The sequence below is a fragment of the Enhydra lutris genome, unplaced genomic scaffold (assembly GCF_002288905.1).
Source record: "Enhydra lutris kenyoni isolate GAN:26980312 unplaced genomic scaffold, ASM228890v2 scaffoldscaffold21, whole genome shotgun sequence".
Taxonomy (NCBI): Eukaryota; Metazoa; Chordata; class Mammalia; order Carnivora; family Mustelidae; genus Enhydra; species Enhydra lutris.
The window spans coordinates 35,470,042-35,495,731 of record NW_019154105.1 but is presented as its reverse complement, the minus strand read 5'-3'; the positions used below and the strand labels follow the sequence as shown (position 1 = coordinate 35,495,731).

The 25,690-nt window shown below is 41.9% G+C and overlaps 1 protein-coding gene across 5 annotated transcripts in view; it reads left to right on the top strand.

Annotated features, from left to right (window-relative positions):
* Window positions 1–13,577: 13,577 nt before the first annotated feature.
* Window positions 13,578–25,690, top strand: part of LOC111149237 (ras homolog family member H) — a 45,423-nt gene continuing 33,310 nt past the window's right edge. The window contains exons 1-3 of one of the 5 annotated variants that reach the window (XM_022506190.1): window positions 19,381–19,502; window positions 20,119–20,235; window positions 23,063–23,148. The gene's annotated coding sequence lies outside the window, so the exon portion shown is untranslated. Of the gene's footprint in view, window positions 13,616–19,125; window positions 19,503–20,118; window positions 20,236–23,006; window positions 23,149–25,690 lie in introns of those variants that run through there. The other 4 variants (XM_022506191.1, XM_022506189.1, XM_022506193.1 and 1 more) reach the window with 4 other exon arrangements.

The following is a 25,690-nucleotide window of genomic DNA, read 5'->3' as shown; positions in this document are numbered from 1 at the left end:
TTTGAAAACAGCATTTGCACAGTATTTTGGACATGGGTTGATTATGAAAGGAAAGAGTTAACTAGGTTCTTTCTGGAATAAAAGGTGGGCTGGTGTCATGTACAAAGAAGAAAGGGAGGGAAAGAGGTTGCTTTGCTTTGATTTTTAAGACTTTTTGCTCAAGGAGAGCACAGACTCGATGTGAGAATATACAACTTCTAAAATATCACACAAATGATCTCATCTCCTGTGATCACAGCCCCCATTTGTAGGGCATAGGACTTTGGCTCTTCCAGAGGCTGCTCCCAGTTCTAACATTCTAGCATTTTCTCCACACTCACCTGGCACACAGGCCTTTTTTGAGAGAAGGACTCTATTTTTATAAATCATTTGTAGTCTAGATGTCTGCTGGAGTCACCTAGCCCTTCGAAATTTAAATAAAATTGCCACGACCAAATGCTTTCATTAGGAAACGAGAGTGACTGAAAAGAAAAAGACCCAACATTTCACATGAACAACCAGAAAAGAAACAACAGAATTAATCAAAGAAAATAACAGGGGGGATGACTTGCTTGCTCAGAAATGAGCACAATTCAAAAGCCGTCTTGGGACACCTGGGTGGCTCAGTCGGTTAAGTGACCGACTCTTGATTTGGGCTCAGGTCATGATCTCAGGGTTGTGAGATGGAGCCCTGTAGGGGACTCTGGGCTGGGTATGGAGTCTGCTTGGGATTCTCTCTCTCCCTCTCCCTCTGCCCCATCCCACTGCCCTCGACCCACACATGAACATGCTCTCTCCCTCTCTCTCTTAAAAGCTGTCTATACCTTTCTGTTGCCTGTGTTTGAGCAAATGAAGCAGATAAAATCAGAAATAAATAAATTAGAAAATAAAAATATAACAAGAGTTGGTAAGTAAAACCAAATCTGTTCCTCATGATATATAAGTGTTACAGAGAAGATTCTTGCTTCTCTGTAAGAGAAAAGGAAAAAACCATTCAGCTTCAGGCACAAAAAAGGAGGAGAGGAGATGAAAGAGATTCAAGAATTAGAAGATGCACTAGCGGTATGTGGGCAAGCCTGTGCCTTTCTGGAGATTCCAGTAATTATTAACAAAACATGGGCACACTTTGTCATCGTGAAAACAATGAACCATCTTAGTCTTCCAGCCACAATGCTAACCAGGACGACGATCAGGCTCTCTAAATAACAACATAAAGTTGCCCAGGACTAAACAAAGCTTTGGAAAGGACTGAACACAACGTAGTCCCTGAGACGTGCTAAAAAAAGATATAGGTTCAATGTGTAGGAAATGAGCTTCCCCTGACTGTGAAGGGTGCACTGGCTCCAGATAGGATGAGAAAAGTTCGCGCAGCCGCTGTGTGAGAGACCCATCGGGGCAAGACTCATGGTTGAAACGTAATTCCGACCTTACGTCCTTCTGTTTCCCTGGGGCTGGTCGAGTTTTCTCGCTGGTACTTCTGTTTCATTTGCTGTGTGGCACTTAGCCCTTCTTACTTGCTGTCTTCAGTTTTCCAACTGTGTGCAGGTGCCAAGTTTCATTTTTCTGTTAGAGGCAGGTGGCAGAAAGGTTAAGACCATTATAAGGATTGGAGGCATTTCTGGAGTGTTTATTTGTGGGCTATTTCAGATATTAAAAACACTTTGGAAAACTACTGTCATTAAGACACAGCAAAGTAATAGTAACTAATGTTTCCTGAAACTTTCTGTGTTGCAAAGAGTGTTCTGAACCCCTAGTAGGTACTGACTCATTTAATCCTCACAAGCGCCTTATGAGGAAACCAAGGTGCTTAGAAGTTAAATAATTTTCCCAAGGTTACACAGAATCACTAAGATTTGAACTTGGGCAGCTTGGGGCTAGAGACTGTACTCTTAATTATTACATTAGTGCCATGTCATTTTGATAGAATCATAAATCATAAATAAAAGAAAATTTTATTTACATTTTGGAGTGGCAAAATCTTTCTAAGTCATTTCTAAAATTAAGGTCTTGGGCATGGCAAAAGACACCATAGACAAAATTAAAAGACAAATGACAGACTATATCTTTGTTAAGTATATATAGAACAATTATTGATATCTTTTAGATATAAACATATTTTCCTAAATCAGTGTGAAAAAAGAATTTATTTATTTATTTATTTATCAGAGAGAGAGATTGAGGGAAGGCACACGCTGGGGCAGGGGGCAGGCAGAGGGAGAAGCAGGCTCCTCGCTGAGCTGGGAGCCCAACGTGGGACTCGGTCCCAGGACCCCGGGATCATGACCCAAGCCAAAGACAGATGCTTAAGCAACTGAGTCACATGAGCATCCCCGCAAAAGAAACAATTTAATAGAAAAAATCAGACACAAGATATAAATAAAAAAATTTTGTATCTTGTGTCTGAAAAAATCAGACACAAGATATAAAAATAAAATATAAGTGACCAGTAAATATATGAAGAGATGTTAAATCGCTCTAATTGATCAGCTTTAGACTGCTTTACAGCTGACAAAAAGTAAGATTTATAATATCTAGTGCAGTAAGAGTGCAGGCTAGCAGGCACTCCTGTACATCACTGGTAGACTTCTTTGGAATGTAGTTCGGTAACAGCTGCTATGATAAAAATATATCTACTCTGAAACCTTGGAAAGTCCCTTCCTGTCATTTATTCTAGGAATATTTGTTAATGCACAATTGCATTCAGGTGTTACACTGTTTTGCACAAGTCTAGTACTGTTTGCAAGAGCGAAAAAAAGTGAATTTACATCAGTATGGACTAGTTAAATTAATTATGCTGTTTCCATATGATGGAATACTATGCTGTTCTTACCGAATGAGGTTAATCTATTTGGAAAGATGTCCTGGGCATATTGATTGGTTAAAACAAAGCAAAAGTAAGTTGCAAAAGAATATGTCTGACATGACTCTATTTCTGGTATAAAGAAAAATGATATGCAAAACATACATAAATAGCATTAAAACATGCTAATATATGTACAATATTGGTTCCAAAAATTGATGCATTTTGGAAATAGAGCATATCCACCCACTTTCTGGGGATTTGGGGAAGCTTTTGCTTATTATAAGCTCTCGTTTCGGCTTTCCCTGAATGTACAGCTTTTGGTGTTTCACTTAACCTGTTGTTTTACTCTGTCTTGACCCTTTCTTCTTGATTTTCCAAAACACCTGCTCATGCCAGGCTATTGTGTATATTATTAGATTTTTTAACCAAGAATTTGCTAACCTCAGGGAATTACACTGTAGCCGAGTACAATAAGTGATGTAATATTTCATACTAGCCATCTTTATTCTTAAAACTTCTTTGGTCAAATCTTAGCCCCCATCTTCTCGCCAAATAGTCATTGGAGGCCCTGACTTCTCACTACATTTCTAGCCCTTTCTCTTCTTCCGCCGTTCTGTTTTCCTTTGCATGCCAGCCCCACACCGCCAACTTTCTCTTCATTTCTTCTGGACAACAATTCAGTAATACTGCGGTCATTCATCTTCTAAAAGCCATTTTTACTACTAGCTTAGCTCATAAATTAATTCATCAACTAGCATTTGGTTTAATTGTGTATGACAGAAAACCCCAAAACAACAGTGGGGTGGGCAAGATAGTTATCCATCTCTCTGTTCTGTGGAGACAAAACCCACAGACAGACTCTCCAGGGCCAGTAGTGTGGCAGCAACGCAAGCATCAGGGACCCAGCCTCCTTCTAGCATGTTCCTCCAAGCTCAGCTCATGGCTGTCATCTCACGGTCCACGTGGGCTGTTCAAGCTTGAGCATCTAAGAAGGAAAGGGCAAAGAAAAGAAAGCGCCTCTTCCTACTAAGGACATTCTTGCAGGTTGCCTGAAGGTTTGCCCACACTGCGGTAGCCAGAGCAAAGCCATACGACTACATCCAGCCGAAAGGAAGACTGGACTGTAATGTAGCCTTTATCCGGGGCTGTAGCGTGCTCAGCTGAATATTATTTTCTATTACTGAGGAAAGAGATTTTGGAGAATAACCATCAGTCTTGGCATGACTAGCAATGCTTAGCTTGCACACAAGGAAAGGCTCTTCCGGCAGAGGCGAGAACACATCCTCAGGATGCAGGAGTGTTCGCTGTGGCTGGAACGGACATGCGCTGGGAGACGGGACTAGAGGGTAGGCAGGAACCCAGGAACTGTGTTAGGAACCGCTCGGACAATCAGATTGGGAAGTTGGAGTCGGCCAATAGGGTGCTAACCATAGTCTTATATCTGATATTAATTCTTCCAGGGACTTATATCACCTGTCTATCCGAGTTCCTTTATTTAATATTTTCTAATGTAAAAATCGTAACCTGTGAAATCCGATATTTAGGAAATAGAGGAATGGATAAAAACAATTTATTGTCAATCCAATCTCCCCCAAGACAATTCCTGTTAATGTCTTGGGTATGTCTCGTCACAGTCTTTGAAAATGTTGTAATCATAGGGTATTTATAATCTCAGGTTTTCTTTTTCCTTTTATTTTCACATAATCTTAGACTATGAGCATCTCCTCATGCGGCCACACTGTCCTCCTAAATATTATTTTAAAACGACTGTATGCTATCCCAGTAAAGCAACCATTTCTTTTTATTTTTCAGCTTTATTGAGATATAGTTGACATATAATATTGTGTATACCTAACCATTTAAATATGACACTCCGTACTGTTGGCCATTGATACTGGTTACTGGCTAAATTTGTTTACATTTTGTGAGGTGTTGATATCTTCAACTTCAAATTTTTGTTATGTGTTATTACATCATTAGAGAACATTTGGTTCCAAGTATTAGAATAACAAACTATGGCTTAGGTAATGCAGGCAGATCATCTTCTCACATAATAAAAATTAAGAGGTAGTGAGTGAGTCAACAGTGTTCTGGTTCTGTGTCTCTGTCGTTTTCTTGGCTTTCCCACTTGTCCCAAGATGGCTGCTGTAGCTCTCAGAACAAAGCATTCTCCTATGACAACACCCAATACAGGAAGGAGGGCAGGTGCTTTCTGACCATGTCTCCCTGATCTAACTGGTGAGGAACATCTAACCCCAGGAATGCTCAAGAAGACTTTTCCAAATATTTTATTGAGTAGAACTGGGTACATGGCTACCCGGAGCTGCAAGGAAGCTGGAAAGCCAGGAACCAGAAGATTCTCTTTCACTGTCCTAGACTGGACATCATGGTTCGTCCCCTGATTTGGGACTCTCTGTCCATCCTGAAATATGGGTTCTTTTTTTTTTCCTAAGTTTTATTTATTTATTTGACAGACAGAGATCACAAGTAGGCAGAGAGGCAGGCAGAGAGAGAAGGGGAAGCAGGCTCCCCGCTGAGCAGAGAGGCTCAATCCCAGGACCCTGGGATCATGACCTGAGCCGAAGGCAGAGGCTTTAACCCACTGAGCTACCCAGGCGCCCCTGAAATATGGGTTCTTTTAGCAAGGAAGTAGAAATGGCTACAGGGCAGGTAGTCACCCAAATTAACAGCTAACATTGGGACTTACTAGAGACAAAGAAAGTAGAGACAAAGAAAACCATAGAAACAGTTTTTTGGTCATATTTTCAAAACTAGCCTTGAATCCTTAAACAAGTTACAATAGAGAGCCAAGTCCTCAAAATACAGTGCTGTGATTTCTTATTACTTTTTTTTTTTACACTGAAACCACATCTGCCTTTTTTTTTAATTGAAAATTTGCAACAAAACCAAGAAACTGAAGTGAAACCAATTACATTGTAGTGTCACTAAAGAAAGTAAACTATATTTTTAGTACTCTTTTTTTAAACATTTTTAATTTTTACTATTTATTTGGCAGAGAGAGTGTATAAGCACAAGCAGGGGGAGTGGCAGGCAGAGGGAGAAGCAGGCAGGAACAGGCTCCCTGCTGAGCAGAGAGCCCGATATGGGACTTGGTCCTGAGTCCAAGGCAGATGCTTAACCGACAGAGCCACCCAGGTGTCCCTTTATAGTACTTTATTAACAACAGCTTGCAATGTTTACATTTCTGATTATAGAATTAATCCTGTTAAAATTTAGAGTACAAAAGATTAAAGAAAAATAAGTGAAAAGATTAGCTTTAGTTTCACCAGAGACAATCATTGTTATTATTTGATCTGATTATTTTTGATCCTTTTAGACATACAAATACATTTTTTAAAAGATTTTATTTATTTATTTGACAGAGAGAGATCACAAGTAGACAGAGAGGCAGGCAGGGGTTGGGGGGGGGAAGCAGGCTCCCTGCTGAGCAGAGAGCCTGATGTGGGGCTCCATCCCAGGATGCTGGGATCATGACCTAAGCTGAAAGCAGAGGCTTTAACCCACTGAGCCACCCAGGCGCCCCTACAAATACATTTTTATATAAAATTAGGATTTTATTGTACAGATACTTTAGTTTTGTATTTTCTATATTAATAAATCTATGATTCTTTTAAAATAACAGTTTTTCTTAATTTTTTGCCTGTCTCTCTCCAATGTGTACTTTTTTTTTTTTTTAAAGATTTTATTTATTTACTTGTCAGAGAGAGAGAGTGAGCACAGGCAGACAGAGTGGCAGACAGAGGCAGAGGGAGAAGCAGGCTTCTTGCTGAGTAAGGAGCCTGATGTGGGACTCGATCTCAGAACACTGGAATCGTGACCTGAGCCGAAGGCAGCCGCTTAACCAACTGAGCCACCCAGGCATCCCTAATGTGTACCTTTTGCTGTGTTTATGAATCAGTTGGGAAATGTAATTTGTTTCCCCAACTGTTGGGGAAATGCTGTAGAATTTACTTGATCTAGAGAGTTCTCTCACTCACTAGCTGTGAGGCCTTCCATAAGTTTCTTAACCTTTCTGAACTTTAGTTTTCTTATTTATAGAGGTTGCTGAGAATAATAATAATACTGATTTTTGCTATTTTACAGTGATCTTTTGATGATCAAATACAATATACATAAAAGTATTTTGTAAATTGTAAATTAATCTGGAGAACAAAAATCCAAAGTTAAAAGAGACCTTAGTAACTTAATGTTTTTCTTCCAAAACATTAAAAAACCTCATTATTTTATATTTAGAAGATTAATTTAAAAGAAAGGAATTACAGAGAATGAAAAAATCTTATTTTATACTTCAAATAATAACACCATAGGAAAAAATAAAAATACCATAGAGATAAGTTTGCTCACAATTACAAAAGCTATTTTTAATCTTTCTTTTTAAAAATATTTTACTTATTTATATGAAAGAGAGAGTGAGTGCACGTGCACGAGCAGGAGGAGAGGCAGAAGGAGAGGGAGAAGCAGCCTCCCGACTGAGAGCAGAGTCCCATGAGGGGCTCCATCCCAGGACCCTGAGATGATGACTTGAGCTGAATGAAGTCAGGCGCACAAGTGACTGAGCCACCTAGGTGCCCTGTTTTTTCACTTTTATAATAATATTTATTTAATTCTTCTTATAATAAAATCAATAAACATTCTTATGATAAAATTTAAAAAATATGTAGATAGGTAACTAAAAAAGGAGAAGAAAATCCCTTATAATCCAATCATTAGAAGAAATTAAGTTAACATTTTAGTGGAAACCATCTTGCTTTGGGGGTACCCGGCTGGCTCAGTCCATTGGGTGACTGACTTCTGATTTTGGCCCAGGTCGTGATCTCAGGGTCCTGATACTGAGCCCGGAGTTGGGCACCCAGTTTGGTGGGGAGTCTGCTTCTCTTGTTCTCACCCTGCCCGTCCCCACTCTCAGGCCCCCTCCCAGGCACATGGGTGAACACGCGCACTCGCTCTCTCTCAAATAAATCAATAAATCTTAAAAAAAAATTTTTTTTTTTGATAACATATGATAAACATATGTTTTGATAAACATGAAAACTCAACATTTTTACTTGGGAAGTGTTTTAATAGAAGTTTCGCTTTTTAAAAAGTTTGTGTGGCTAAAAAAGTAAAAAGAATAGATATTTATGATTAATCTTGAAATTTTATGTGTCCTTTTCAGTGTAATTTAAACAGAGAGTGTTCATTAAGGAGAATTTACAAAAATACTTCCTTTTCTCCTAAATGCTTAAAAAACAGCAAAACTATGATAATTTAGGTAATACTACTACTAAGAAGAAGAAAGCGGAGGGTTTAGTTTGAAACCAAATGTTGCAATCGTTGACTGCACTCGTCACAAACATGTTTTCCTCTAATAAAGCATCAAGCATTTCCCACTACCTCTTTCTTTTTGAGCTCAGACACTGCCAAAGTTTCCGGAAACCTCCCTCTTTTATTTCTGAGTAGTCCTTTATCTTTCCCATGAGAAGATCAAGCTCTTAGATAGCTTAGGATGTCTTTCCCAGCCATGATTTGCATTTTAAAGGAAGTTTAAGACGGGACTTCGAAGGGGGTTAGTGCAGAAGTCTCTGGGATCCCCTGTTTTTGGAGGCGGCAGGGGAGAGGAATTTGCATCTGGTTGGAAAGAGACCCTGTAGAGACCGAGTGCTGAGGAAGATGACTTTGCAAAGTTCGGCTGCGGTTCAGTAGTTGGCTTGAGAATTACCTGCTCTAAAATCACTGGTTATCTTGCAAAACACGGCTGAAGCAGTGCCAAGGGTTTATGGAGAAAACTTAGGCAGACTTGCTCAAAGCAGATAAAACCAACAATTTTTCCTTCTGGTTTACATAAATCATTAATGCTTATTATAGAGAAGTTGGGCTATACCGAAAAGGAAAACAGAAAAATCCCTGGTTCTTGTCCCTCAGAGGTTACCTCTAATTAACACTTGCATATGTGCGTATAATAAGTTGAGTTCAAATTCAAGGTTTGTATTGTGCTTCTTGCGTTGAACCGAGTACTGTGAGCACCTTCCCATGTCATTAAATATTTTTTGATTTATAATGACCTGAAATTGCCTGCTTCTTCAGACTGAGCCACTAGTAACAAAGAAATGAAATCAGTCCCTTCCAGAAGAAAGTCATTGCCTCTGCTGCCCACATCCGTCTCTCTGTCATTGTGCCCATGACTACTTTTCCTGATAAGCCATGCCAACTGGCATCAAGTCTTGGCTGGATGACATGCTTTTTTTTTTTTTTTTTTAAATCTATGGAACTAATTGCACTTATTATAAATAAGTACAAACTTTCACACAGATATTTCAAGCTCGTTCCCTCCATGAATGTTCCATCAGTAGTAAAGGGAATGGAATTCATATTTTCGCTTAGGTGAGTCAACATTTATCATTTGAACAGTGGCGATTTCTAAGACAAGAAGTTAATTGGTAAGGAAGAAGGAATATGTTAATCTGAATCTGGCTTCCCAAAGCGCTGGCCAAATTATTCCAGATTTGCTCACAGATCAAATATAAAATTTTTTATTGAGGTAAATGCCAGCTTAAGGAATATATTACTTTCTGGTAAGGTTAGAGTTCCCCAGCTGGTTTTTACAAACTTTTTTTTTTTTAAGATTTTTTTTTTTTTTTTAAATTCATTTGAGACAGAGAGGGAGAGAGAGAAGGAGGAGAGGGAGAAGTAGACTCCCTGCTGAGCCAGGAGCCCTAGGTGGGGCTCGATCCCAGGATCTGGAGATCATGACCTGAGCCGAAGGCAGATTCTTAACCATCTGAGCCACCCAGGCAGACTTCAACCTTTTTTCTTTTCTTTTTCTCTCTTTCTTTCTTTCTTTCTTTCTTTTTTTTAAGGTTCTTTATTCATTTGAGAGAGAGCACAAGCTGGGGGAGGTTCAGAGGCAGAGGAAGAAGTAGACTCCCTGCTGAGTAGGGAGCCCTACATGGGGCTTGATCCTAGGACCCTGGGACATGACCTGAGCCGAAGGTAGATGCTTAACTGACTGAAGCCATCCAACCCTGCCCATTTTTAATGAAAGGGTGGAATCTGAAAACAAAAACAAAAACATGAAACTACATTTATCCAAAGCCAAAAATCTACTTACAAACTGGGCATTTGTGCAAAAAAATTTTTAAACTGCTCTATGTAGTTAAAACACCACTGTTTGTTTTATTTTCAACCCATAACATATCCCGAATTCCTTGTGTTCGTTATTTGTTCCTATAAGATGCATTTTATTCATTTAAGAGAACCACCTGTTCAAATTATGAACTGACAAGCCATATCAATTCCAGTCTGTGTGATTTTCAGAAGACAGGACCATGCTGCTTCTATAAATCAGTGTGTATCAGCAACGGCTTCCAGAACTTTATTCTGGAACTTTGTTCTGGAGCGCATGTGAAGGCATTTTTACACTCGTCCCTCACATTGTCAGCACCACTGTTCAGTAGTGGCTGAAATTCCTCTGGCCTCTTTGGATAGTGGCAATAGCTAATAAAAATAGGATCTAAAAATGCATGTGTCTAAAATTCATGCCTATTCACAGAAGCAGGAAATGAGAGATGTCTTGGAAAAAGACAAAAGGAGCAAAGAACCATTCTTTAAAAGCACCAGGAATAGGGAGAGGGCAGAGGAAAATATTTCTGTTTTTTTGGATGAGAATAATGACAGCTCTTGAAAAATCACTCTTCTTGGGGCGCCTGGGTGGCTCAGTGGGTTAAAGCCTCTGCCTTCGGCTCAGGTCATGATCCCAGGGTCCTGGGATCGAGCCCCGCATCGGGCTCTCTGCTCAGCGGGGAGCCTGCTTCCTCCTCTCTCTCTGCCTGCATCTCTGCCTGCTTGTGATCTCTATCTGTCAAATGAATAAATAAAAAAAAAATCTTTAAAAAAAAAAAAAGAAAAAGAAAAATCACTCTTCTTCAATTAGCTGGGTGAAATTCAGGCAAACAGGCCGGATACCAGCCTGGGCCACCACCTGTTGCGAGAGACCCTCCCAATAACTAACAGTTAAATGATATAACTATATCCTGTGGTTAAGGGTACTAAAGATACCGGCAAAATTCCACCTGCTCCCATTGCAAAAATGGTTTATGGAATCAGGTCATGCCATCTACTGCCTCTGTAATCTTGAACCAGATACTCAAGTTTTCTATGCTTCAGTGTCCTCCTCTGTAAATGGAGAGAACAATGGTACCTACCTCACACTTGTTAGGATGATTAAGTAAAAAAAAAAAATGCATATAAAGTGTTTAACCAGAACATGTTAAATGTTCAATAAATGGTAGGCCAGTGTGTGAATAATATTATTTAGTTACTATCATGAACTTGTTAAAAAGAGCAGGGAAGCAGAGGACAAGGCAGCTTGGTGGCACTATCTTGAAAAGCTCCTACTCACCACCCTGGAATTTTCCATTAGGTATTTAGCTTCAGTCGTAGTTCTCTCTAGATGTCAGCAGTCTTTCGAGAAATGACTTACAAGGATTTAGCAAAGAGACTCAGAAAGGGCAGAAAGGTGGAGAAAGAAGCAGAGTGGAGGGCTGGGGCCGAGGGGAGCACCTACAAGATCCCCCTCTTCTGGTCGGAGAGGGCTGCCTCCCAGAAATGGGCAGTCAGCTCCCCTGTCCCATGGGGGGCACACTAGGAAGCAGAGATTTCAGCATCGAGCAGAAGGCAAGGGCTCATTAAACTTGGGGTTGCCAATGTGAAGGACCATTGAACATTGAAATAGCTATTGGGTGTTTTAGAAACAGAATTTAGGGGCGCCTGGGTGGCTCAGTGGGTTAAACCCTCTGCCTTCGGCTCAGGTCATGATTCCAGGGTCCTGGGATTGAGTCCAGCAGGGAGCCTGCTTCCCTTCCTCTCTCTCTGCCTACTTGTGATCTCCGTCTGTCAAATAAATAAATTAAATCTTTAGGAAAAAAACCAAACAAACATAATTTAACTCCCTCTTCTTCTCAGTGAGGACTTTCTTGAGTTTCATATGTGGATATGCATCTCGCCTGAGCGTTGTATCCCTCTTTTCTGCTTTTTCTTCTTAGCAATTAGCACACTGTGACATACTTTTATTACTAGATTATCATGTTCATTGCATAGCTCTCCAGCAGACACAAACTCACAGGAGAGAGCAGGCTGTTTTACTTTCGTGGTTGTGATTGTTCACTGCCATCTCTCCAAGGCCTAGCACAGTGCTTGATAAATATCACAGCAGAAGTTCAATAAATATTTGCTGGATGAGAAGAGAAAGGAAAAATTCCACTTATCTTAAGGTGTTCATCGTGTATGAACAGATGACCTCAGGAAGCATGTTGGAAGATTCTGTGATTGCCTGATTATGCATAAGAAAGAAAGTGCCATTAAGAACTCGATTTTAGGGGCGCCTGGGTGGCTCAGTGGGTTAAAGCCTCTGCCTTCGGCTCAGGTCGTAATCTCAGAGTCCTGGGATCGAGCCCCACGTCGGGCTCTCTGCTCAGCGGGGAGCCTGCTTCCTCCTCTCTCTCTGCCTGCCTCTCTGCCTACTTGTAATCTCTGTCTGTCAAATGAATAAATAAAACCTTTAAAAAAAAAACAACTCGATTTTAGGGACACCCGGGTGGCTCAGTTGGTTAAGTGTCTGTTTTCGGCTCAGGTCATGTTCCCAGGGTCCAGGATCAAATCCTGCATCAGGATCCCTGTTGAGTGGGGAGCCCGCTTCTCGCTCTGCCTTCTGCTTCCCCTGCTCATGCTCTCTCTCTCTCTTTCTCTCTGACAAATAAAGAAATAAAATCTTAAAAAAAAAAAAAAGAGGAAATTGATTTTAAAATTTCTATATCTTTGGGATGACTGGCTGGCTCAGTTGGTAGAGCATGTGACTCTCGGATCTCAGGGCTGTGGGTTTGAGGCCATGGTGGGGGTAGAGATTACTTTTAAGAAATTTTAGAACTTTTAAAACTGTTGATACAATAAACACATGACATTAGAATCCTATGTATGATGTATAAGCTTGTATGACTTTATCCAGTCAGAATTTGGGCACTGACAGATCTTCTCAAATTATGAAATTTAACACTTGTTATTCAAAGAGACAATAGTGGTGGAGGAAAAAAACTCCAGAAGGCAAAAGTCCAAAAGAGGTCTGACTATTAATAGCCACTATGTAATGAGCCATCTACTATATTTCAAGGACTTTACAGCTTTTTTTTTTTTTTTTAAACAAAATCCTTCCAAGATAGATATTATTATACCTATCTTCCAGAAGGGAAGATCAGGGCCACATCCTTGCAATTAAATGGAGATAGGACTTTAATCTTTCTTTGTCTTAGTTCAAATTGACACTTTCTCCAAAATTTCAGATTGCCTTTGGGTAGAGGCCTCAACCCATTCCCTCCAGAACTGGGCAGGAGATCTGTTATTTTGAAGAGAGGGCAAGTTAGCACTCTCCGTTCTCTGCTTTATAACTGAAACGTTTGCAACCCCCGCGCTGGGCAGGTGTGCTGAGCTGCAGTTAGACGCTGTGATGTTTGCGCCCGAACTAAAGATCCCTATCAAGGCAACGAGTCAAATATGAATGTGAGAAGAAGCCGTGATGGCCTTCTTCTTCTTCTTCCTCTTTTCTCAACAACCCAGCGTTTCTGCATCAGAGTGAAGGTTGCAACTTTCACAGGGGTCCCCTGGGAGTTTAATGCACTTGACCCCAACACGCTGCTCTGACCTCATGTCTCATGCTCTTCTGGCTTTACTTTGAGCCCGAGGCGCATTCTTTGAGCTCTCTTCAAGGAGATAGCCCATCTTTGTCGTTTTCGGGAGGATGTGATTTGGAGAGACAGCCCTTCGGAACTTCATCCAGTGACCAAGGTGGGTGACCAAGCCAGATGATGTTTGGAGTCAAGAACACGTTGCAAACAGAGTGTAGTGATTCTGGGTTTCTTCTGTGGTGTACTAAACCGGGTCAGAGGGATATTATACAAAGGTTCTCGAAGCGCTGTGACTAATGCCTGCAGGGGCGGAAAAATGGTCCACCTGCTAAGGGACTGCTTTGAAGGGCAATGGTCATCTGACCAAATGAGCTCTATTCTGATGGTTAAAAAAAGAAAAAAAAACATAACTTTCGAGCCACCGCTTGTAGGACGACTTTGGGTGCTCTCATCTTCTGCTAGGAGGGCCTGCGTTGCTGTGAACGATGGTTCTGCAATAAAAAGAACCAGGGTGTCAATGTTTGCTAGAGACACACAATTTACACAGAGCACACAAACCCGGATAAAAATGGCAGTTGAGAATTCTGAGAACCTCCCAGTCGCTCAAACAAAAGGCAGCATGTTGCATTAAAACAGTCGAAGAGAAGATAGAGGAGAGGAGCGGCGGGGGAAGCGATGGTTCTGACAGCAAGCGGGAGGCAAGGAGATGTTTGAAATGATATTCTTATCGGCTGAGGGCGGCTGTTGTTTATAATGAGTTAAAACGCGTCAGGAAGAAATTGGGCATGTGATGTCTAGCCCTATGGCCTTTCTAAGATAGCTTAATATTCAGAATTTTAAATGGTGTTTTACATGAATGTATTTTGCACCGACGTATCATACAGTAGGATTAAGCTCTTTCTCTTACAAAGGACTAACATTTTGCAATCCCCATCATGAAATCTCTTGATCAGAAGGAATGTGTGTTTTGGCTTAATACAGTTATCACGCAGTGGGGAGCTGGGTAAGCATAATTACAGTATGACTAATGCCCTGGGTTTTGAAGCATTCAGACAAGGTTTTAGTACATATTTTCCATCTTCAGAACCCACTGCGATATTTTATCTTATTAGGTGGTATATCACAGATGGGGGTCTGTGTAAACTTTAAAAGTTACCCGCTAAATCTAAATCATTTCAGTTAATATGTTAATAGTACGAAGAAGGGGGAGGCATCTTACTAACCCAGGGGAGAAATAATTTAGCAAATGATTGATATTAATCGCAAGGTTCCCAAGACCTTACTGTTGGTTATGATTACCATAGTTATTAAGAGTTCTCTTTGGAATAAATGGCAAGATGTTTTTACAATGGGCGAGAATACTACTTCTGCATGAGTCCCGGGTGCACAGAGAGTTTTCTTATTATTTACATAAAAATCCTCAGTACGGAAGGTCTTTGTTCTTAGGAGACTGTTAAAGAGAAAATAAACTGCATTTCTGCCATAGCGAAGGACATTTCAAACGAAGGTGTTTTTAGAAAGCAAATCCTGGCTTTGTGTTTGGATTGTGTTTGCCTAGGAATCTCAGAGGAGGGGCACCCCGGACACAGAAAATGGACTGGTGGCCCCGGGGGGGTTCTGGCCGCGCCCTCCCTCCCCACCGTGGCCCAGCTCGCCCCATTGAGAGACAGTGGCGTGAAGAACCAGGACAGCTGGATGGGGTAAATCTTAGTTCTGCTTTTCATAGGTCATAGAGTTTCAGTCAACCCGCTGAGGTCTCTTTGGTCATAGAGCATGTTTTAAAATGTTTACCACATAGAGCTATGGCCAGACTTAGACGAGAGAACCAATCTGTCGTTCAGCAAATGGTTCTCGTGTGACTGACTAGTCAATGCCTAAGAGACGCCAGTGAGCAGGGCTAGGCCTGGGGATCATGGGCCTTGGAACTGGGCTTCACGAGGCTGTTTGGGGGGTGGTGTGTGTCTGTGGCAGGGTCAACATGGCTAGTGTGGGAGCTCATGGAAGATGAGTTCCCAGAATGTGGCTTTTTATAAGGGTCAGTTCCCTATTAGGAACCCCATACCCATAGCTTCCTTCCCGCCTGTCACTCTGAATTCCCCGGGATTTCCCCCCACCTCGGTCTCAAGGCCAGATAATGTGGCCTAAGACGACACCCCGAGAGGTTTGGGTGTGTGTGTGTGTCTGTGAGCATGTGATGTGTACGTGTATTTTAAGGCATTTGCTTTCGTCCCTCAACACGACCCCTCTCTATTAACAGAATGAGGGGGCAAAAGCAAGAGAGATAGAGATGGCAACAGAGAGAGAGAGAGAGAGAGAGAGGGAGGGAGCAGGAGAGAGAGAGATTGGGAGAGAACCAAAAAGAGAGATTTCCAGAAAAGGAAGGAAGTTAGGTTGCTGTCCCCAACCTGCTCCCACCCCCAGCAAGAAAACCCCCTCTGGGATTAAACTGTGTGTGAAAGTTAGATGTGTGGAAGAGGCAATAGGAGAGACATTCTCAAGTCAGGAGCAGGAGGAAGCACGAGGTCTACAGGAGAACACCAGAAACTATAATCACGTACACAGAATGAGCCAGGCAACCAGAAGAAGAGGGGTCAGCCAGGAGCCATGAGGCAAAGGGGAATGTTGGGAGTGCTTAGACCTCTGGACACACCCTACCTAGCCTGACCCAAGGAATACGTGTGCCTTTTTGTGGAGACAAGGCACAAGGCCTGAGGCCTCCTCCTTGTAGCCCCTCTTGCTTTGTGTCACAAAGGACAGAGCCTTGCCTCACCTTCTACGGCAGGTGGAGGGGTCTGTCCACACAGGCCACTGTCCCTGATGCCTCCCCTGCTCTCTCAAGAGATGCTGGGACACAGAAAACCTCTGAGTCTTTTGCTGGAAGTATGACCAATTTTGAACCCTTTGCTGCCCCCAATCTTTCAGAAGCATGGATGAGAAAACTCTTCCAGCCCCCATTTTCTGAAGAAAATCTGAACTTGATCTTCATCTCTGCATTAAATTGGTCCCTCACAGCAGCATGAGGGGTAACATTCCTTGTATTAACTACCACCTCCGGCACACAGTCCCCTACTTGCCCCCCGCCCCCCCACCCCCCGGGTTGCTTTTAGTCAACTCTTTCGGGAGATGAAATCAGCCTACACTGAGAAACAAGGCAACGGACCACTGCACAAAACTTGTCGCTGGCTGGGTAAAGACAGTGTTTCATTTCAGCCATGATGTCCTCTCTTTGAGAAGCCAGGGGCCAAGTTCCTTTCTAGTCTCAGCATCTGGAGCAATGATACAGTTATTTTACTGAGGGGGTATTCAACTTTTGATGTTTCATATGGTGGCTTAAAGGCTTAGCCCCACATGACACATCTTTTCTGTATCAACCTCACCTCTGGTTTTAGAACTTCTATCTTCATTTCTCTAGATGTCATCTTTTCATTTCGCATTTTTAATTGGTTTGCTCTCGCTAGGGTGTGTATATTTTTACAAGCCGCCCTAAATCTTTTGATGAACAAAGCCAGAAGTAAATAACTAAAGGATCCACAAGCCCTGTGTTCAACTTATCTAATAATATCATGATGGTGATCTGGCTTTCCACAGGGAATTTTCTAGAAGGAGATAATGTACTAGTCTGAGAGCTCAAGGATCTCACCTGGCAGTTTGAATTCTTCCTGCCCATTAACAATTTGACACTTGGGTTCCTGTAAGAGTCTCTTGTGGGCTTAGTGAGTGTGTGCCCCTCCCTGAGAAGGCTGTTCTTCCGCCCTTTAGGCCTGCCATAGCTGCACTCTAGACATAGTAATCCTCTTCCAATCCCTTGAGTATGGCAAACTCCTTTCTGACTCAGGGACTTTGCATATACAACTGCCTCTGCTTGGAGGGCTCTTCCTCCTGCTCTCTCCAGGCCTCTCTTTCTCATTATTAGAGCAGTAGCTGTAGGGGCACATTAGAATGATTGGGTTGGGAGTTGGGGGGAGGAGAGTGTATTAATACCCAGGCTCCAACCCAGACAGATTAAACTAGGGGCAGAGCCTTGGTACTGGTATTTTTTTTTTTTTTTAAAGCTTCCCAAATGATTCTAATTTTTAGCCAGGGCTGAGAATCACAGATCTCAGCTTAAATGTTAGCTTAAGAGGCCTCCTTGGGCCACCTCCAGGACACAGATACCCTCTTGCTGTCCACCTCAGCTTCTTCTCTGGTTCCTTTGTCATAATCACTACCATTTGTAATTAGTGCTTTCATTTGAATGGTTCTGTTTGTTCCCCCCTCCCTCCACCCAACTAGGACATAGGTGAGGTGACGACAGGAAATCTCTCTGTCTCAGTCTTTGTGCTTCTCTTCAGTACACAGTGTGAGGTGCATAACAGGATTCTAAGTCTACAATGATGAGGATGGTCCTCAAATGATGCTACTGCTCTGAGGGGCCTCCGGAAAGCCACTGAGTCTCCCTGAAATATTCCAAGAGAATCCATGTCAAGGCTCAGTGGCTATTTTTTTTTTTAAAGATTTTATTTATTTATTTGACAGAGAGAGATCACAAGTAGATGGAGAGGCAGGCAGAGAGAGAGAGAGAGGAGGAAGCAGGCTTCTTGCTGAGCAGAGAGCCCGATGTGGGACTCGATCCCAGGACCCTGAGATCATGACCTGAGCCGAAGGCAGCGGCTCAACCCACTGAGCCACCCAGGCGCTCCTCAGTGGCTATTTTAATTGGTAAAATGGTTGTGCACACTTTCCTTTTACCTGACTCCTATGTCCCAGGATTTTTCCAGTGAGATCTGTAATGAATCCTGATTTGGAGTATCTCCTTTATGTGCATGTCCTTCTCCTTCACTTGATTTTAACCATTCTGAGTGAGGGAGTCCATCTTGTTTATCTTCGTGTTCCCGCCCTACTCCAGCACCCTGCACAGAATCTTACACATAGTACGGGCACTAGAGATGATTGTTGACTTGATTGGAGTTTCTTTTGTCTCTATGGCACATAGATATTTTGACAAAGATTTCACCCTGGACAGTAGCATTTGTCATTATTCAGGGCTTGGAGGCACGGGGAACAGTGAGCGTGTCATAAAAGTTCAATTTGTTGGTCTAGGCAACCTCACCATAACCTAGATACAGATGGTCTCTACACCTGGAATGCAAAGAAGGAAAAAAAAAAAGAGTAATTTGTGTTTGGAGGCAAATAATGAAACTGTGAGGAGTCTGAAAACAACTCAGTCACCTACCTCACAACACAGGTGTTGGTCCAAAAAAGGGTGAATTCATGGTGGGGCTGCTTGAGCTCTCGCTCTAGCTGAGTCAGTTCTTTCTAAATTATTATGTGAGAGTTATTAATAAATCAAAGAAAAACAAACAACCGACGAACTGTTTTCCTTCCACAGTTAGTATGTTCACCAAGTTGACGTGTATGTTCTAAGGTGTTTTTTTCCCCCTAAACTTAAATGAACTAAGACCAGTTAGAGGAGTGGACATTTTTTCTTTCTTTCTTTTCTTTTCTTTTCTTTTTTTTTTCTGTTTTATTTCACTTCCTTAAGGAATCATCCGTGTTTTTCACTCTTCCTTTCCTCAGTTTTACACAGGCGATTTGTTGGTGGGAAATGGAGAGGCCTCTTCTCTGGGGAAGTTTTCATATTGTCACAGAGAGAAATGCACGTGCGCGTGCACACACACACACACACACACACACACACACACACACATGGGTAAACCCACACAAATGAGATCCCCTCTTCAGAGAAGCCAGCTACAGGAAATTGACTTATACACAGGAACTTGCTAATCTCTATCGTCACATTCCGATTGTTCCTGCCACCTCAGTCACCGCGCACATGAAACCCGACTGTCTGGGGTTGGATTCTCTACCAGCTCAACTTTTACATTTTTGTTCTTCCAATGCGAATCAGTTATATTCTTGGGGAGGAAGGAAACGATGATCCCAGAAGGAAATTGGAACGGTGAAAGGGCTCGGGCAGATTTTTTTTCTGCTTACCTGCCCTGAACAGATTAACTTCCGGAGTCAGTCATTTTGGTGTCAAGAAATTTCTTCGGCATCTACAACAGGTAAGACTCTGGCTTCTTTAAAAATATTTCCTCGGTGTCACAAGAAATCTCTCCAACTTAAGTAGCTTTTACTTTAGGCTAGACACAATAATGATCTTGCCCTACCTGTTGTAAAGTGTGAAACCATTTTATGAGGGAAAGGGCGGTTGCTCTGGTACCCAACTCCACCTCCCAGCCCCCCGCCCCCACCATCCTGACAAGATGCTTGTAGTTTTTGAAATGTTACAAGTTATAATAGTTGGCTTTTGTTTTTTCAGATATTTTCCTAGAGAATTCAAGCCCTTGTGATTGACTGTGACTGAGTTCAAATATTGGGTAGTTTAAATATCACCCTATGTTTGATAAGTAAATATAAAGATCCTCTCAGTTGTACAAATAAGAATTTTTTTAAAGATTTATTTATTTGTCAGAGAGAGAGAGAGAGAGAGAGAGAACACGAACAGGGGGAGCGGCAGCAGGCAGAGGGAGAAGCAGGCTCCCTGTTGAGCAGGGAGCCCGACATGGGACTTGACCCCAGGACCCCGGGATCATGAGCTGAGCTGAAGGCAGATGCTTAACTGACTGAGCCACCCAGGTGTCCCTGTACAAATAAGAGTTTTAAACTTTTCTAAATTAGAAAAGAAACCAACCAAGATCCCGATGATAAGGATTTGGATCTGGAATTCCCAGCTTGTTGGTTTCACCTATTGTCAATGCTCAAGTCCTCTTTCTACAAGCGGCATATGATGTCCAGGTATTTATTTTTAAATTGAATTAAATTAAATTTAGTTTTTGAGGTGGTTGGATTTGGAGACGTGCTGTGAGGTACCATCAATAGCCTGGGTTGTAGCTAAATAAAACTAGGAAAATCGCTAGTTTTAGGTGTTTCCCTAAACTAGAACTGCCATTAAAATATTCAGGCAAGGAATAAATAGTCAATAATCACTTAATGATTCCAAGCTGGTGTGGAGGACATAAGACACGTATAAGGAATCCTCCACCCTAAGGAACTTATAATCTAGTAGTCGTGGTGAGATGTGAAATTCAGGAAGCAGTACAAGGTGGGAATTGTGTGAATCCTGGGGTGATGTGGGCTGTAAGTTAGAGGAGTTCCAAGAAGGGGGTCTGAGGGTAAGCTAAAGCGGGTCTGGAAGACATGGCCTTGGAAAGATGTGAGATTTGAGTAGGTGGGAAAGGGGAGGTTAATTAGCATGGGAGCACCATGTGAACAAAGACCCACAGGTGAGACTGATGAGATGAGCGGTTCAGTGGAGGAGACTGGCCCCCCAAAAGAAGAAAAGATTGTTTTATACATTGTCAGGAAATAAGCTTGGAAAACTCGGGTGTAGACAGGTTGCAGAGGACCCTGAGAGGCTGCTGGGTAGAACAGATGCCTTTCAATAGTGTTCTGGTCTTCTTAGGCCATCAGGCTCCTCTTCTCAGGTCTCACAGCTCTCACAGAATTCCAGGTGACAGGGAGCCCAGAGATCCTGGGCTCCTCACGTTGGGGCTGCTTTATGTGTCTCCACGTGTGTGACCTTCCACTTGCCTTCCTTCTGCTGGCTTCCCTTACTACACCATTGACGCCGAGAAAGGCTTGTGTGGCTCGGGGTTCCTGTAAGATTTCCATCTCTGGGCCTTACATGTCCAGCATCCAGTATTAAAGTGGCATTCCTCTTGGAAGGATGACTTGTTTGACTGAGTGAGCCCCTAGTCTTCAACAACCAGTCCAAAAATTCTATGAAATCTGTGTTGCTTCCTTTGCATATCTGAATGAGATGTTATTGATGAGCTGGTACTTTTCCCCCAGTGATTCAGAGCACTTTTCTTTTTTCTGAACTGTGAAAAATTTGCATCCACCTAATAACAAAAATACAGTATGGTGAACAAGAATCCGGAGTTTGGAGCCAGATTACCTTGTGTTGAATCTGGTGCTTTGGCTTCCGAGCTGTAGGATCCTTGGACACACATTCTTCAATCCTCAGATTAAGAACAAGTATCTGTAAAGTAGCTCTAATAACTGAAAATACCTATTGAGATAAAAAATATGTAAAGCATTTAGCCTAGTGCTTGACATGAAATAAACTGTCAAGAAATGTAGCTATTACGGTTGTTATTAAGGACTTGGTGGGGACACGAGAATGAAGCCGATATGGTCCCTGGTTGGGAACAAGGTATCTGTAAGTAACTCTCTTAAAGCCAGGGTTCCTTTCAAAGGAAAAGGGGGCTACTGGGTGAAAAACAGTAGTTTTTTTTTTTGAGCACCAAGTATGGGATAGGCACAGGGTTAGGTATTTTATAGCAATAATATATGTGAAAAAAGGAAAACAAGATTAGAAATGGATTTTTTTTTTTTTTAAAGATTTTTTATTTATTTGACAGAGAGAAATCACAAGTAAGCAGAGAGGCAGGCAGAGAGAGAGGAGGAAGCAGGCTCCCTGCTGAGCAGAAAGCCCGATGTGGGGCTCGAACCCAGGACCTGGGATCATGACCCGAGCCGAAGGCAGCGGCTTAACCCACTGAGCCACCCAGGCGCCCCTAGAAATGGATTTTTTTGAGCCTCTCCATATCTGATTGTCAGACTTAGCAAAGAACTCTCCGAGGGACTGCTGTGTTATATATCATGTTATTGTTATTTATCTGGGGCTGATGTTGCCCTCTGAATGCTTCGGGTAGAATTTTAGAGATGTTTTTGGCATTAGAGGAAGAGGCAGAGGGTGACTCTTTTTCCCCAGCCAGCTGAAATCAAATTATTTAATTTTATGGTATTTTAATATTAGTAATATTAGTAGCGAGGCATAGCCAAAAATCCATTTCTATTCATTGACCGTGTTGATGAGGAGCGCCCAAAGTGCCTATCTGGGTTCTAGATGCTGGGGTCTTGGGTGAGCCAAAATTGAAAAGCGTTCTGTTTTCCTGTTCCATTCTCCAAACTAGAGATTTTTTGTGTGTGGGTGGGTTGGGGGGGGGATAGTAAGCACCTTTTGGAAAAAAATGTTAATATGGCCATTATGTTCATTATACAGGGATGGCTCAATTACATGTGCAGATCACCTTAGTCAAATAATAATATCGTTTTTCTTCTAGAACCCCACTCATAACAGAAGGGAGGCAAGAAGTGTGGGGCTTTGTGTATGCGAAGGGGTGAGTCCAAGTCAGGATAGGGTGCCAAACTGGGGCGTAACAGAAGGCAGCACAACAGTAGTGGGTGCTGGGGTGGGTAGTGCAGGCAAGGAGGGTGTCCAAGATGGAGAGGGTGGATGGAGGCAGGGGGCTGGGCACTGGAAACAGTCGCCTTCCCTGTGGCTGTTTGGTCCTTTGACTCAAGCAGCTGCTTGAGGCCCCACGCAACCTCTTGGTGCTTTGTGTAAGAAGACATACTGTTCCCTGGATGTGGACAGTTGCTCAAAGATGATTTGATTTGTTCAGTTTTGGCCTGGAATCGTAATTCCTGAAGTTGGCTGGACATCAAGACCACTTGGGGAATTTTTTAAAAACTAGCATTTCTCATGTATCGCCTCGCAGCCCTGGGGTTTGATCCAGGAATCTGTGTGATCATCAGTGCAAACCCTCGCCCCCAGGTGACTTGGAGGCGGTTGATCTATAGATGAGCATCTGAGAGCCATTAATCCAGAACTATTGGAACGGGGCCCCAAGCACCAAGATGGTAAGTTGAGTTAAGTGCTGAACTGAGGCCAAATGGTCTTCTCTTTGTTGTGATTCATATCGACATACAAAAGTATTTTCCTTTGTTTTCAATTGATTTCTTAGGTGAATTCCTGGGGGTGGGATGACTTGAGTTAAAGGTGGGGACGTGTTTAGAGTTTTCATCAGCCACATTTACATTTTAACACTCGAGTGGTAAGGCGCTGCTTTAAAAAGACCGTATATACACGGAGAGGCTGTTCGTTATTACTCAGGGAAAGCCCAGAGAACGGAATTTGCTTTCAAGGGAGAAAGTGCCAAATCACCCTTCCATTTCTCTTTTCCAGTAAAACAGAATACTAATGAATTACCTTTGGAAGAAAATTTCAAAACATTGTAGAACACTCAATTGCTTCTTAGAGCCCAAGTTGGAGCCTTCTTATCTCCACGCTTAGATTCTTGTAATACTGTAGTCAGCAGTGACCTCTTCCCCATTTCGTAGAAAAGAAAACCAAAGAAGAGAGTGGTTAAGTAACAGGCAGTATGGTTCTAATCACATTTGCTGTGAGAACTGCGCGTGAACTGGCACTCAGTCATTGCTTGAGTTAATTAATAATTGGGTGGTTGTTATAGGTGACCCCATGAAAAAGACACTAGTGGGTAAGTGCATGAAGAGACTACTGTCCAAATTGGGAGAGGGTGGGTGGAATTAATTGGCCCAGATAGACCTCTGCTCTATTTTTTTCATTATTCCTTATTCATTATATATTTGCATAACTTGCTAACCTAAAAGCATGGTTATTGTTTGTGACAGCAGATGGGAATAGGGTGACTTTTCAATGGCTTCAGTTAAAAAAAAAAAAAAAAGACGTGCTCTTGCAAAATATTCATGTGAGATATTTGTAGTGGGTGATGGAGCCTGCCTGTTTGCAAAAGCCAATTGTAATATTTTCAGAAATTTTGCAATTTTGTTAAGCGCAGCTGCCGTTAAAGATGAAATTCTATAACTTACAGTTCAATAAGTTCTATTATAAATAAAGGTAGGAAATGCTCAGAACACGTTACTTCCTAGTTATTTACTACATTTTACTATTATCGATGCTCTTGAACTTATTTCAACTTAGCTGTTTGATAGAAACATCATATAATAATATGTTACTGAGTGTCTCTTTCCAACTCTGTATTCAAGTTTGTAGCTTGATCCTGGACATGGTAGGAGCGTTTACACCACGGAAATTGGCAAACACCATAAATCAGGCTCCCCGCACTTGTTTTGAGGGGAGGCGGTTAAACATCTTATCAGCATACCATCAATGAACTCTGGAAAATACAAATATGGCAACTTGGCAATATGTGTTAAGAACTGTTAAAATGCTCAGACATTTTGATCCTTAATTCTATCCCTGGGAATTTATTCGAAATAAATAATTCAAAGAAGGAAGCGATAACATGCAGGAACGTAGTCACTCATAACCTGACTAAGGAATAATGATTCTGAGCATTAATTCCATGGAATACTTTGTAGTCATTCAAGGTAATGACTTTGTGGTAGTTATGAAAATATATTTGGTATGGTGTTAGATTAGAAAAACAGGTTTAAAATTTTAACTTATATTCTGATTTTGTTATGAAGGAAGATTAAATGTGGGGTGAAACAATACAAGCATTTAGTGGGTTAGTATGGTGAAATGATAGAATTTTGTTTTTATTTCATTTATTGGAGTAGTATGTGTGCATTTAAAAAATATGGAGAGGGCCTGTAAATAAGTGATCTTAAGCAGTTTTAACATTTGACTGGGAAGACTATGAGTTTTGTGGTCCAGATGTGGTTTGCCTTTGACATACAGGTATGTGACTCTCTGGGCTAAGTGTTATAAAGGGAGTTTATACCCAGGCAGTCTGGAGTGGTGGATAATAAGAGGGTCCTTTTCTTTCTTTTCTTTTCCTTCCTTCCCTCCTTCCTTCCTTCCTTCTGAGATCATGACCTGAGCTGAAACCAAAGAGTCCGAAGTTTAACCGACTAAACCACCCAGGTGCCCCATAAGGGGGTTTCTTTAGGGCAGCTCAGGAAGGAGAAAGGAGTGACTGGCTGGGTATTGAAGATTTGCTAACGTAGACTGCAGAGGCTGGGAAAGAGCCCAGAGAAAATCAACTTGCAAGGCCCAGAGAGAGGAGAGAACATTTCTTCAGAAAAGACAGGGAAATGCTGACTTCAGAGATGAGTAAAATGGATGTGAAAGAAGTTGAATCTAGATCTGAAAACAATAGGTCTCAAACAAGAGGGGAAACGATTCTTCCAAATCAGGGGTTCTCAAATTTTAGTGCATTTAAGGGTCATCTGGTTGGATGGGGGTCATGTTAACAAATGCAGACTTCTAGGCTCATCTTTGTGGATTCTGTTTCAGTTGTTGGGGGTGGGGTCCGTTGTTTGGCTGGAATATGCATTTTTAACAAGTCTTCCCACTCCATAAAGTTTTTTGATACAAATGGTCTGCAGATCATACTTTGAGAAACACTGCCAGATTAAGGGTAATGGTTTGGATGGGCTGAGGGCATGTATATCA